Source organism: Protopterus annectens, chromosome 14.part0, assembly GCF_019279795.1.
Source record: "Protopterus annectens isolate FY-2018-M chromosome 14.part0, PAN1.0, whole genome shotgun sequence".
In the NCBI taxonomy this organism is placed as follows: domain Eukaryota; kingdom Metazoa; phylum Chordata; order Ceratodontiformes; family Protopteridae; genus Protopterus; species Protopterus annectens.
The window spans coordinates 878,817,296-878,830,482 of NC_056748.1; the positions used below are offsets into that span (position 1 = coordinate 878,817,296).

Consider the following 13,187-nt stretch of genomic DNA (forward strand, 5'->3'; position numbering starts at 1 on the left):
ATATATATGGAGAAGTCCCTATGCAGAAACTTGCAGTAACCTCAGAATTGATTCTAATATAAAGAAGGGCACAGTGGGCAACATCTCCTGCATGTGGGTCGACTGCATCCCAGTTTTGAACATAGTTGTGTGGTAGTCAATATACATACTATAGTTTTTTTTTTGTTACTTTCTCTAAATTGTGGCAGTTTGTGTTTGGATACTTTGTGGATGATAATTCTGCCTTTGTTTAGCTGTCTTAGATTCATGTATCCGACATTCAAATATTTATATCATCATATATGGGAGCAATGTCTTAGCTGCTATCCCTATTTCAGCTGTGAACCCAGCCTTTGGTGGACCCAGCGCATGCAGGTTTTCCAGGATTAACACATTAGGGAAGATGAATGTACGTCCCCTCAAAATCTGCTCTGATTTGTTGTTGGCCTGTACACATCTAATAAAAGCAATAGCATAATGTACCAACACCTAGTTATTCTCACTGTTCAACCTGCTTAATTTTGATTTAAGTTTCTGGCCTCACAATTCAGATGACAAAATTGTCATGAGACTAACAACTCTGTTTCCTATATACAAACACACACAGAAATCAGAGAGCATCTGTCACCACAAGTGATTCTGGGCACCTTACCACTTAAATGTTCTTAAGTGACAGTACTGCAAAGAAGAAGAACACTCATTCATTTAAACTGTCACATGATATACTCCTGAACACCACTGCTTCTGAATTCCAGACTTCTAGAAATGCACACTAGAGAAACATAACTGTAGTGTTAGCTCACTGAACCAGTGGTTAAAGTGTTCTAGGACAATGGTTGCCATGATTCAAATGGTGGTTATCAGAAGGATGCCACACTCAGGAAAACTTACCATTTTATGTCTACCTTTGATATCTACAGAGAAACTGGCTGGCTGTTGAATTTATTGACCCTCCCCCCAACAATGACATATTAGCAGAGGTAAAGCAGAAGTGGTGGATATAAGGTGCAATACTAAATGAAACTGTTCCTTCATGGATCCAGACAGTGACCGTAACAAAATGACAGGACAGTGTAGGATGTCATTCAGTGTTTCTCCCAGGACTGAATGAAGAGTAAGTCCCCCTCCCACCACCACCACCACTAGAAGTTCTATCACCAACATCCAGTTTGCCAGAGGATTAAAAATAGTGGAATAAAAATAAGTGGACGGGAAAATATTTATACTGCAACTCTTTAATGTTGAAAAAGCATATTCACATAAACAGCAATGCAGTGACAAGACATGGAAAATAAATAATCCCTGATATAGATTTCATAATAACATCATAATTGCAGCAAACATGTTTTGCTGCATCAATTTTGTTAAAAATATCTATTAGTGTGTGTATATATATATATATATATATATATATATATATATATATATATATATATATATACACACACACATGCCAGAAGTGCAAAGTACAAATGGTTTGGATTATCAAACCATTACTGCCAAGTGTCCCTGCTGCACTCAAGTTTTCCAAGACTCATTTGCTCTGGAGGCTTTCCCAATCTTATCTCATAAGAAAATGATGCATGTGAACACAATCTATGAAAATAAGTGACTTTTTCCATTGCTTGATAGGTCATGTCACTATCTGCTTTTAAGAGTTCATACTACATGCCTGAAGATTAAAATCATCCAGTTCAAACAACATCCAAAAGACATATGTATGGGGGTGGTGCTTTGATGTTCAAGTCCAAAACTGGAGAAACAACACACTCATAGAACAATGATAGTGAGAAATAGTTATGACTGTGATGCTGCAATAATAGGGCAGCAGAGTCAAAGCATTTAAACATATGCCTACTTCTGGGAGTCTGTTGTATCTGCTGTCAGTCGGTAGGTAGTGACAGGCAGACATCATGAAGTAAGCAAGTGTCCTATGTGCAGTCATGTGCAAGCAGTTGTAATGGACATATAAAGGGGTGGGGCAGCAAAGGTCCCCCTCAGGACTCCATTCAGAACACCAAGCCATTGTTGAATATTCTATCATCTTTCCTCTTGCAAATTCCAAAGCACTTCATTTCAGTAACCTTTTGAAATGTCAGGATCTGGTACAGTGCCTCCCGAAATGTGAAGACTGAATGGTTAAAAGATTGGACTTCTATAAACTAAGTCCAAGATGCAATTTATTGGTATATTTCCTTTTTTCTGAGGTATGGCAATCTGGGAGTTGTCATGTATGGTTGGGGATGTGGGGAGATTGTAGATGGGTTTGCCCACTGCAAAAAGATTTAAGGAGAAGAGCAATTTTTGAAATTCACTGTTATCTGGGTTTTCTGTTTTTTTTTTTGCTTTTTAGCACACATCATTTGGGTGCCAACATTTCAATAGGGAGCCCTTCTTTTAACTGATGCTGTTGAACCTAATAAGGGGGAGTGGGTCTGCCTGCAATATATTTAATGATCAGTGGGTAAAAAAGAACATATTAGATGTCAGACTGCAGGATGTATAAAGAATACAAGGAACAAAACACAAGCTACAGTACTAGAATGAGCAAGCCAACTGCTTTAGAAGTGGCACACATACTATGTAGAAGTTTTAGTTACAAAATGGTAGTTAAAGGTGCGTATAAAGGATGGGGGGAGATTGCTGTATCTCATAGTCTCAGTTGTGAGATGCAGGGAGGATTTAACAAATGGCAAATGATCCTTCCAAGGATAGGAATGTAGAGAACAGGAAAACTAAACAAAAAGCAAATGATACTTCCAAGGATAGGAATGTGGAGAACAGGGAAACTAAACAAATGGCAAATGATACTTCCAAGGATAGGAATGTGTAGAACAGAGAAACCAATCAAAAGGCAAATGATAGTTCCAACTACAGGAATGTGGAGAGTGGGAAAATTATACTGACAAGAACAGGCATGTGGAAGGCAGGCGGGGATTCAATAAATGACAAAAGTCACTGCTAGGGATATGTATGTTGAGGGTAAGTGAGGTTTAATAAATGACAAGGGACACTTGTCAGGGGTAGGTATCTCAAGGATAAGTGAGGTTTAATAACTGACAAGGGACACTGTCAGGGGTAGGTATGTGGAGGATAAGTGAGGTTTAATAAATGACAAGGGACACTGTCAGAGACAGCTATGGGGAGAGTAAGTGAGGTTTAATAAATGACAAGGCACACTGTCAGGAGTAGCTATGTGGAGGGCAAGTCAGGTTTAATAAATGAAAAGGGACACTGTCAGGTATAGGTTCATAACTTCATAGGAGGGTATTAGGCTATTGATCAGAGGGTCATTGATGTGGGAGGTATTCCCAGCAAGAATTTGTGATTTCCCATTCATTCATCCAGGCTCCTTTGGAGTCATAGAGGTGCTCTGCTTTTAATAAACTGGTAGCCTATTCCAGAGAAATGGCAACCTCTGACATGAATTTGTCTCTCCAGCATGTTCTATCTTTTTAAATCGCAGATCAGATTTAGGTCGCTGGATTGGGTAATTCTAGTTCCACTTGACTTATGGATGTGCAGCAATGTCATCAGGTTGGGGCCAGACAGGTATGTGGAGGATACGTGAGGTTTAATAAATGACAATGGACACTGTCAGGGGTAGATATGTACAGGGCTGGGGAATTAGTAGGAATGGTTTAATAAACAGGAAAGAACATTAATGGAGATGGATATGTGGTAATGATAGTGGATAAAATATACATGGAAACCACTTTACTGCTGTCAACTAACAGGACCATTCACCAGTGCTAAAAGTACCCTGCACCAGTGCTGACAGTATGACTAACAGTACTCTGTGTCAGTAGTAACACTACCCTGCACTAATACTAATATTACCCTGTATCCATTCTAACAATATCCCACATCAGTGCTAGCAGCACAACTAACAGTGCCCTGTGTCAGTAGTAACAGTACCCTGCATCAGTGCTAAAAGTACCCTGCCCCATTGCTAAAAGTACAACTAACAGTACCCTATGTCAGTAGTAACAGTACACTGCACCAATGCTAATAGTACCTTGCATCCATGCTAACAATATCCCGCACCAGTGATAGCAGTACAACTAACAGTACCCTGTGTCAGTAGTAACAGTACCCTACACCAATGCTAATAATACCTTGCATCAATGCTCGAGCAGTGAATGATGTAAACTGCCAGTTGTAAATTAAGCAACACGGATGTTCATTGGGGGCACGATGTTACTAATACATTTTATTACAATATCTTTTTAGATGTACTGTGCATATTTCATTTTTGTTTAATTTATTAGGGATAGTTGTATAGCAAACAAACATTCTACTGGAATGCAAGTCTGTGCACTTTGTACTACAAACATGCCTGTGGAAGGATGGGATCAGGGCAGCAGTCCCTTTGATGCTTGTATAGGAAAAAAAAACTCTGTTGTAATGCATGCTATTGTTAACTAATAACTTGTGTTAAAGCAAGGGGGGAGGGGCAGCCTGCCTGATTTTCAAAACCAAATGGAAATATGTGACCAGACATCAAATTCTCTTACAGTGTATCTTACCGTGTTAGTTGTTAGAATTAAAGTACTGTGGCAGGAATCGGGATCCAGCCTCAATGTTCAGAAATTAATAAACATTTCTGATCACGCACATTGTAGTTACACTGGTGTTTGCATTTATCTATCTATCTTATTATGAATGAATGAATGCAAGCTTGTTATATTTATCTATTTTACAAATTTTAGTGGGGTAAAGGCACTAGAAACTTGTCAGGGTGACTCAGGAGCAGTGATTGGTTAAATGAGTTGCTCAGAGTCGTGCAGTACGCAAATGGAAACTAAGGGAATCAATCAATGGATGGTAGGATGAAGTATAGTACTTATGTTCATGTTAATTATGCACAATTACTACTTATTCCTTGACCAATTAGAATGGCAGTGTATCAGCATTATTTACAGGAGTGTACAGAGAGCATCATCAATGAGTATGTATAGTACAGCAATATAATTTGAATGAAGCAGTTGCTTTTCTCAAAATAAGAAAGCAGAAACACTTTTTAATTTAATCTGGGACTATATGGTTCAAATCTGGATATTTTATTCTTTAAAGAATGTAAGTTGCATACTATATCACTGCTGCATTCCCTCAATTGCTGCTTTAGTTTCTCGATGCAAGAAGGATCATTTTTCACAGACACTTTTACTTTTTAATATGTCATAACCAGCATACTGACCATATTTCCTAATGATATTTTCTAGACTGATTGACCTTTCAACAAATGGTATCTCAGCCAGTATTAAATTCCCATTTCTTATTCTCAGAATTAGCAGGTCGTAGATCATGATCCATACTTTTGGCTGAACTGTGAAGACAATTTGTGGAGGCACTGTTTTTACACTTCCACTGTGTTTCTCTTTTTCCAGCGGATGTGAGCTATAAAATTGAGTTCTGTATATAGTAAAAGAGAATTGTGCCTCCAAAATGTTCTGATATGAGATTTGTTAAACATGGTCACCCTCTATGTCCCATGAATCCCATAGCTTGTACTTAGGCCTATTGGAGACGGTCACCATTCAAAAAATACCATACTCATGGAAGACTTTAATTATCCCTGTATAAACTGGGATTCCTATGCAACCCTAAATTTGCAAGTGCAGAGATTCCTAGGCTTTGTAAACGCAAACACCCATGGACCAGTTAGTGCATACATCAACTAGGGATACAATATATTGGAAATGGTACTCACTGTGATGTCCCCCCTCTCCCTCCCCCTCTCTTCTCTCTCCAGGCCCCCAATAAGACTCCCCAATGGCACAGCTATAGAGCTGAGTCCTCAGCCGAGTGTCCCAAGCCAAGTCCTCCACATCCCTCTCTGTGAAACCAGTGCTCTGTGTCCCTGCTCCTAAGTAGCTGACACACACACATACACACCTGGGAAAGGCTACCACAGGTTTACTAGCTATGCCCCTCTGCCCAGACTATAAGGTAGATATTGCCACCAGGACACTCCAAAGCCAGTTACTTAAGACTGTTACAAGGGTACCCAATTATACTGAGTAAAATTATTTCTAATACAGATGGTAGTGTTTAACCAATGCAGAAAGGCTTCCAGGAGTGGCAACAGTGTCACAAAATACAAGTACTTTCAAAGGTTAAAGTAGTCACAATGAAAAGTTTAAATATATTTAATAATAAATAATAAATGAACATGAAAATGCTAAATATCTATTTACAATAAACATCAGAGGTTCAGTCACAGAAATATTCAAATAATACAGATGAATAGATTCACACAGATACAGAAAAACAGTACTTAACTAATCTCACTATATTTTCCTGACTGATCCAAAAAAATGATCATTTCCTGGTTACTCACTAAACCAAGGCAAGATGAAGTGGATGAGTGGTCTTCCTTCTTTGTTAGTTTTCAAAAACAGACTGCACTGAGACGTCTGTCTCATTTAGTATTAAAAAATTGTTTCAGTGCTGGATTACAGAATGACATCACATACATCTGGTCATCTGACTTCTGGTTCCCATACTACCCCCACCCTTTACTAGAAACTGAACCAGAATGCAGAACATGCGTTACCATACACACAGATCGAGCTTTGCTAAAACGTGTTATACCATCTGGAAGCTATAACACCATTCTAACACTTCCACCCTTTCAGGGTAGCAATTAGTTCACTGATAAGGACAATGCAGCAGGATTCCTAGTCCTTGTTTTCACATACATTTTTGTCTCAGGCTGCAATCAGAGATGCAAGATACAACCCTTATGGCCTACCAAGTAATTTAATTTCAGACTATTTTTCAAAGTTAGCTGGACTGAGATTAATCTCTTCTCTTCCAGTATCTTCTGTTACAATATATTAATTTCCACAGTTACAATACAGCCTGTCATACAGGTGTATGCCTTTTTCTGTCCAACAGGACCCACTGTTGGTACACTCTTTAACACAAGTAATTTTACAAATACATTTTCAACACAAGTACCTGTACAAATCAGTTTGATACACAAATGACATACAATTCTTTACAAAACTCCAGCTAACTATGTGTTACACTTCCACTGCCAGAAATATTTCACATCCTCACACTCACAAATATGAGAGAATGCTTCAACACCCCACCCTCACTGTTGTTTTCCTTCTGGTAAGGTCAGACCAGAAAGCAGTCTTCTTCAAAATAAGATTCAATTATGTAACCCCAGAACACCTTCTAACAGTTAGGCAATCTACTTTTATTAAGTTATAACCTGTTAAATTGTCAAGCCCCTCTAAACCTGGATAACACAACAGCCTGTGCAGAATTACACACAGAAACTGTGTACAAACATATCAACTACTGCAAAGAAGCTACTTTGCCTACCAGAAGTAAGCCCAAAAATAACTGAAAAAAAAAACACCCTGATGGAATCCAAAATTAAATAGGTTGTACACCAAAAGTAAAAGTCATGGTTAAAATTAGGAAGTGTAACACCAAAAAAGATAAAAACTCTCTCATAAAAAAGAACAGATGACCAAGAGGACTAAATAAGTTCATCAAAGTAAAGATTGCATCTCATGCCAAGTACACCCATAAAGCCTTCTTTAGCTATGTCCAAAACTTTCAAACAGTTGGTAAAAATTGCCACATTCACAGAACTGGGAGGTATTGCAAATCCTCAGCTCCAACATTACCCCCTCTCACTCCCAGCCACACCCAGGAAATACCATCAACAATAATCCCTCCAACTATCAGTAAGGAGGAGGTCTTAGATGTGCTCTCTAAGGCCAAGAATACCACTTTGATGGGCCCTGATAATGTCCCAGGATGGCTATAAAATAGGCTGAAATACGACTTATCAGGGTCACTGTTGTCACTATTCAACAAGAGTCTCTGTAAAGGCTTCTTATCATATGAATGGAAAACTGCAACAATCCCTCTGCACATGGGTAAACCAACAATGGATCTTGTGAACTAGAGATTCATTAGTCTGACTAGTGTCATATGAAATGCCATGGAAAAATGATTATGGAAATGATTAACAATGACACGGGAAACCGTCAGACACTAGACCCAACCCAGTTTGGTTTTGTCAAAGTAAGATCATGCCTACTGAACCTGGTGGACTTCTTAGAGGGAAGACTAGTGCATACTACCTACCTTGACTTAGCTAAAGCATTTGATACAGGACACCACTCAGGCACTGTAAACAAACTCATGGAATTAAGCATCAACTCCTATGTAACTCATTGATACCCTTCTGGCTGATAGACAGGACCGAGGAAGTTAGGATTGGAGAGACCATCTCCACAAAGAGAACAGTCACTAGTTGAGTCCTCCAGAGGTCTGTGCTGGGTCTACTTCTCTTTGGCATCCATTTTTCCAAAGTCAAAGTCGATGTCAAGGGCATATGGTTTATCAAGTTTGCAGATGATTGCAAGATAGGTGCAATCATACAAACTTCCTAAGATGCTAACATCATACACGAGAGTCCAACACAAACAAACGACTGGTGCCAAGTCAATGTCAATAAATGCAAAATAGTAACTTTTGAGAAGTCAGCCATTCAGGGAAATTATCTCATTGATAAAACACTCCTAAAAGTAGGCACACCAGTCAGGTATTTGGGGAATCATATAGATAAATCTGGCATTCGACCAACATGTATGTAAGGTTAAAACAAAATCATACTTTGTCACTCAACTTATAAGTAAGGGCATGGCATCTAGGTCCAGAGAAGTCATCATGCCACTGTATTCAGTCATCATCAGACCCATCATTGAGTGTAATACCCCCTCTTCAGCACGTACTGTACCAATTACATGTACTAACTGGAACACCCACAAAGGTTCCTCACAAAAAGAATACAGAATGTAGACACAATGTCCTATGCAGATCACTTCAAAGCCATATCTCTATAGTCTACTTCCTGCACACTGCTGATCGGTGATTTATACCAGGCATACAAGACATCCTAGGATCCCACTCTGATGAACGTTTTGGATTTGCCCGCTTCTATCTACTCTCTGCCCTTCTCTATGCCTCCCCTATTCTCTAACCTGAACAAAATGGAACTAAACAAACTCACTCGCTGCTATAACCATATCGCCAGATTGGTCACTGGCTCCTCATATAAGACCCATCACTGCCAAAACCTTAATCTCCTAGGTTGGCTCGAATTACCTACTTTAATACAGTTCAACCAGCTCATTATCACCCACAAAACACTATGCAAACCCGAAAATACTCCAGCACTTACAAATATCATAAAACCATATCATAATCCCAGACCACTTAGGTCATCCAACAAATTATTGGTCCAAACTCAGAAAGCTTCTAATTCAGCTGGAGACTCCCTGTTTACCAGCTTCGTTGGAAAAACATGGAATTCTCTCCCAGTTACCCTTACTCTGGAACCCAAGTATAAACTGTACCTCAAACAATATCTTAGGACACACTGACTCTGTCCCTGTACCAACCCTGACTTATTATCGTAACCATCTCTCTTCATTCAGTAATGCGTGCCGCTTTGATCTTGTTTTAATACTGTTATCATTCTCTTCTGATCGTTGTGCAGCATAAATCTCGAGATTCCCTTCTTAAAGACTACATTGCATATAACTTGTAAATAGGTTTGTCTCATTAGTGTTTTTATGTCTTTTTCCTCTTTATCTAGGTAAATACTCATTTTGCTGTTTATATAATTTTTGCGTACAACCATTGTTTTTACCCTAATCGATATGTATATTGTAAACACTGTCAATCTTGTATATTCCCTCCTAGGGGACCACTTTTTGCACCTACTTTGGACATATTTATGTTTCATAAGTGGTTTTGTTTATACTTATAAGTTGGAGCTTTTCTCCCCGGGCCTCCGCTGAAAATAGACATGTATCCAGTCGGACTATCTCGGTCAACAAATGTAAAATAAATACATTTCTGCAAAATGAATAGCACCAGAACTAGAAGATCTAAGGATTTAAACTTTACATGCAACTTAAATAATACATGTTGGGGGGACAGGTGGGTATCTCAGAGAATCTCCATTCTCTGTAATAGGCTTCCCATCCATGTGAAGCACAGCCCTTCCCTAACCTATTTGAGCACAATCTGGACTAATGGATGGGAAATTTAAAATTCACCCCAGTCTTGCACCCATATCTCTTATGGACAGAAGCAGCCTTTAAATCATGCCCTAACTAACATATACCCCCTTATAATAACCTCTATGGCACAATAACTCACAGGATACATTTGGGTGTCTCGTCTAAGCTTATAAAGGACCCAGTGGTCATTAGGCTAGTATACACTTATGAACCTATATGAAAGTCCATAATATACCTAAGAAGTGCTACAAAGTATATTTTTTCTATATAAAAGCAATATATGATTTTGGAGATGTTTTAATACTAAAATGTTCAAGTGAATGACAAGTTAAACTGCCTTTACAATCATAAATGAGTAACATATAGGATGGAAATAATAAAACCTGTATTACTCACTAGCATGCACTGTGTTCTGCAATGGAAAGCTGCGGATGTGTTTAAAACATAAGGGTATCTTGCATTAACGCATGAAGAAAACCCAAAACATTTCTTTCAGTCTAATCTAGCACAGCATAACACCTCCCTTACAAAGCCATTTTTAAATAAACCTTTTTATTAATTATTGCTGCTCTATACTCATGTAAAACTGGGTCATCAAGTTTGTAGAGTTAGTAAAGAAGACCATGAGCTAAAAGTCTCATTTTTTGTTTTTGTCCGAGTGTGTTCCACAAATGTTTTTTTACACTATATTGTCTTGCTGAATTTGTTGCTGTTAGTTTCTTACTGATGGAAACATCATCTCTCTTCTGCCTAAAGCTGTTGTAGGCAAGCTATAATAATGCATATTATGAATAACAATTTCAAACTTTTTATAAGTATTGTACATAGCCTGCGTGACACTAGTCATGTCCTTGGGTGGGAATGGAAGGAGGAGAAATATTTTGTGAGATAATAATGTGGATTTAGAAATGAGGTGGCCTATGCAGCAAAGGAAGAAAGACAAGTGCCTTAGTGATCAAGCCTGACTGGGCAAGTCATGTGTTTGCTTGTTTTTTTTTTTTTTTACAGAAAACTGTGACTGTGAACTGCTAACAAGTCCTATAGTCCTGGTTTAATTATGTCTTTCTTCACTGCTGGCTTTTTAAACAGGCAGCGCTCCTGGGTTGCCCCTGAAATTAGTCGTTTCACAGTGGCCTTGCCAAGTTCGTAAATATAAACAAAAAACGTACCACTTATGTTAAACTGAACATTAAGTCACTTTAAGCCAATTGGTAGCATCCCACTTAAAATATTAAAATTTTTTTGAGTGGACATAACTACACTCGGACATTCATCTGCATACTGAATAGACTTCTCGAAAGTATGTTGAGATATTCTTCCCACTTAAAAGTTCTCACCGTGCAATATTTGTGAATCTTATTTTTTCAGTTCCTTTTTGCCCCTCTGACTGCCCACTATGAAATCTGCCCCAGTGAGGCTCTACCTATGTATTTTTCCATAACAGGGAGCTGTTTACTTACAGTATATTAGCAAGATCCATCCTGGGGATTACACTACAGGCAGCCATGAGCGTTGTTTGGGACTCTGCTGGTCTTAGCAATGACAGCATTGTTCACAGGTGAAGGTGATTGCTAGGCTAACAGCCACAGGGGGGCTTTTTATGCCTAGCCATGCTTTCCAAGAATCAAACCCTGTATCTTGCGTCTGTGAAGTAAACACCCTAACCATTATACCAACCCTGACAAGTTACTTCAGGGACTCACAAAACATTTGTGAGTTCACACTCCCATACACACACTAATGAAGGCAAGTACCATTTGGTGGCTTGGTGAGCCAAACTCCGCAGAACACCCACCTTGATGTTGCCCCTCATCCAAGAGATTACAGCTGTATGTATCCTGTTATGTCATCCCTCTCCTTGCTGGATGGGCATCACCACATTACCTTGCCAGCCCCATCAAGCTAATCAAACTCAGGTGGTCTGGGCCATAGTCAGACCTTTATCTCTCTATGTACCAGGAACTGGCTTCATGACAGTTAGGAATCTTCTCAATATGGAAAATATGCCACTGATACAAGGTGAAATGCATAAAAAAGATCAAATTTAAATACTGGTGAATTACTATTTTAAATTAGCAAGAAAGTGTGTTGTAAGACTTAATATAAGGGACAAAGAAAGGCATATTTGGGATAGCTACTATGAGGTCTGAATAAAAGTGTATTTCTGAAACAAGTACTCTACAAAGAAACTAAAATGAGAACACTGTTTTTGTTTTTTTTTTTTTTTTTGAAGAAACAACCTATTTTAATGATATGCTCTATATTCTTTATTTACTTATAGGGTTTGAAAGTCACATGACAGTCTTCCACTTTCTATATGCATTCGGCACATCAAACATAACTCTGTAGATGTCCACCAAAAGCAGCTTTTCACCAATAAACTTGTAGAAAAACAAAGAAAATAGCAGTGTCTTCTTAGGTAACCACACCTTAATAAAACAATAAAATCACCTCCAGTTAGCGCTTTCGTCTCATCTCTACAGAGACTTCTTCAAACTGAGGTTAACTTCCACAAACTTCCTTTTTAAAAGCTTCCATTATCACATGGTTTATCTCATCACATGATTACTAGTACATTCACTTTAAAATGTCACATTCTCTTACTTACTGCATCCAAAAAGTTAAGAAAACTTTGTCAAAAAGTTAAGAAATATTTTATACATTTAAGAAACACACTTTCACCAACATATTACAAATCTACACTATATTTTTTAAAAAAGTGTTGCTAATGTTTTGATGATAGGGAGAAATTTGTTATGTATTTGAAAAGAAAGAGGCTCAAACATTAGTAACACTTTAAAAAATACATATATAGTGTAGATTTGTAGTATGTTGGTGAAAGTGTGTTTCTTAAATGTATAAAGTATTTTTTAAATGTATAAAATATTTAACTTTTTGAATGCTGTAAGTAAGAGAATGTGACATTTTAAAATGAATGTACTAGTAATCATGTGATGAGATAAACCATGTGATAATGGAAGCTTTAAAAAAGGAAGTTTGTGGAAGTTAACCTCAGTCTGAAGAAGTCTCTGCAGAGTTGAGATGAAAGTGCTAACTGGAGGTGATTTAGTGGGGTTACCTAAGAAGACACCACTATTTTTTTATTTGTAACTCTGTAGATCTTAGAGAATGACTGCTGTTGCA

The 13,187-nt window shown here is 38.1% G+C and overlaps 1 protein-coding gene across 1 annotated transcript in view; it reads right to left on the minus strand.

Moving 5' to 3' along the window:
• PLCE1 (phospholipase C epsilon 1) overlaps positions 1–13,187 on the minus strand; it is an 838,097-nt gene that overhangs the window by 216,467 nt on the left and 608,443 nt on the right. The window lies entirely within an intron of this gene.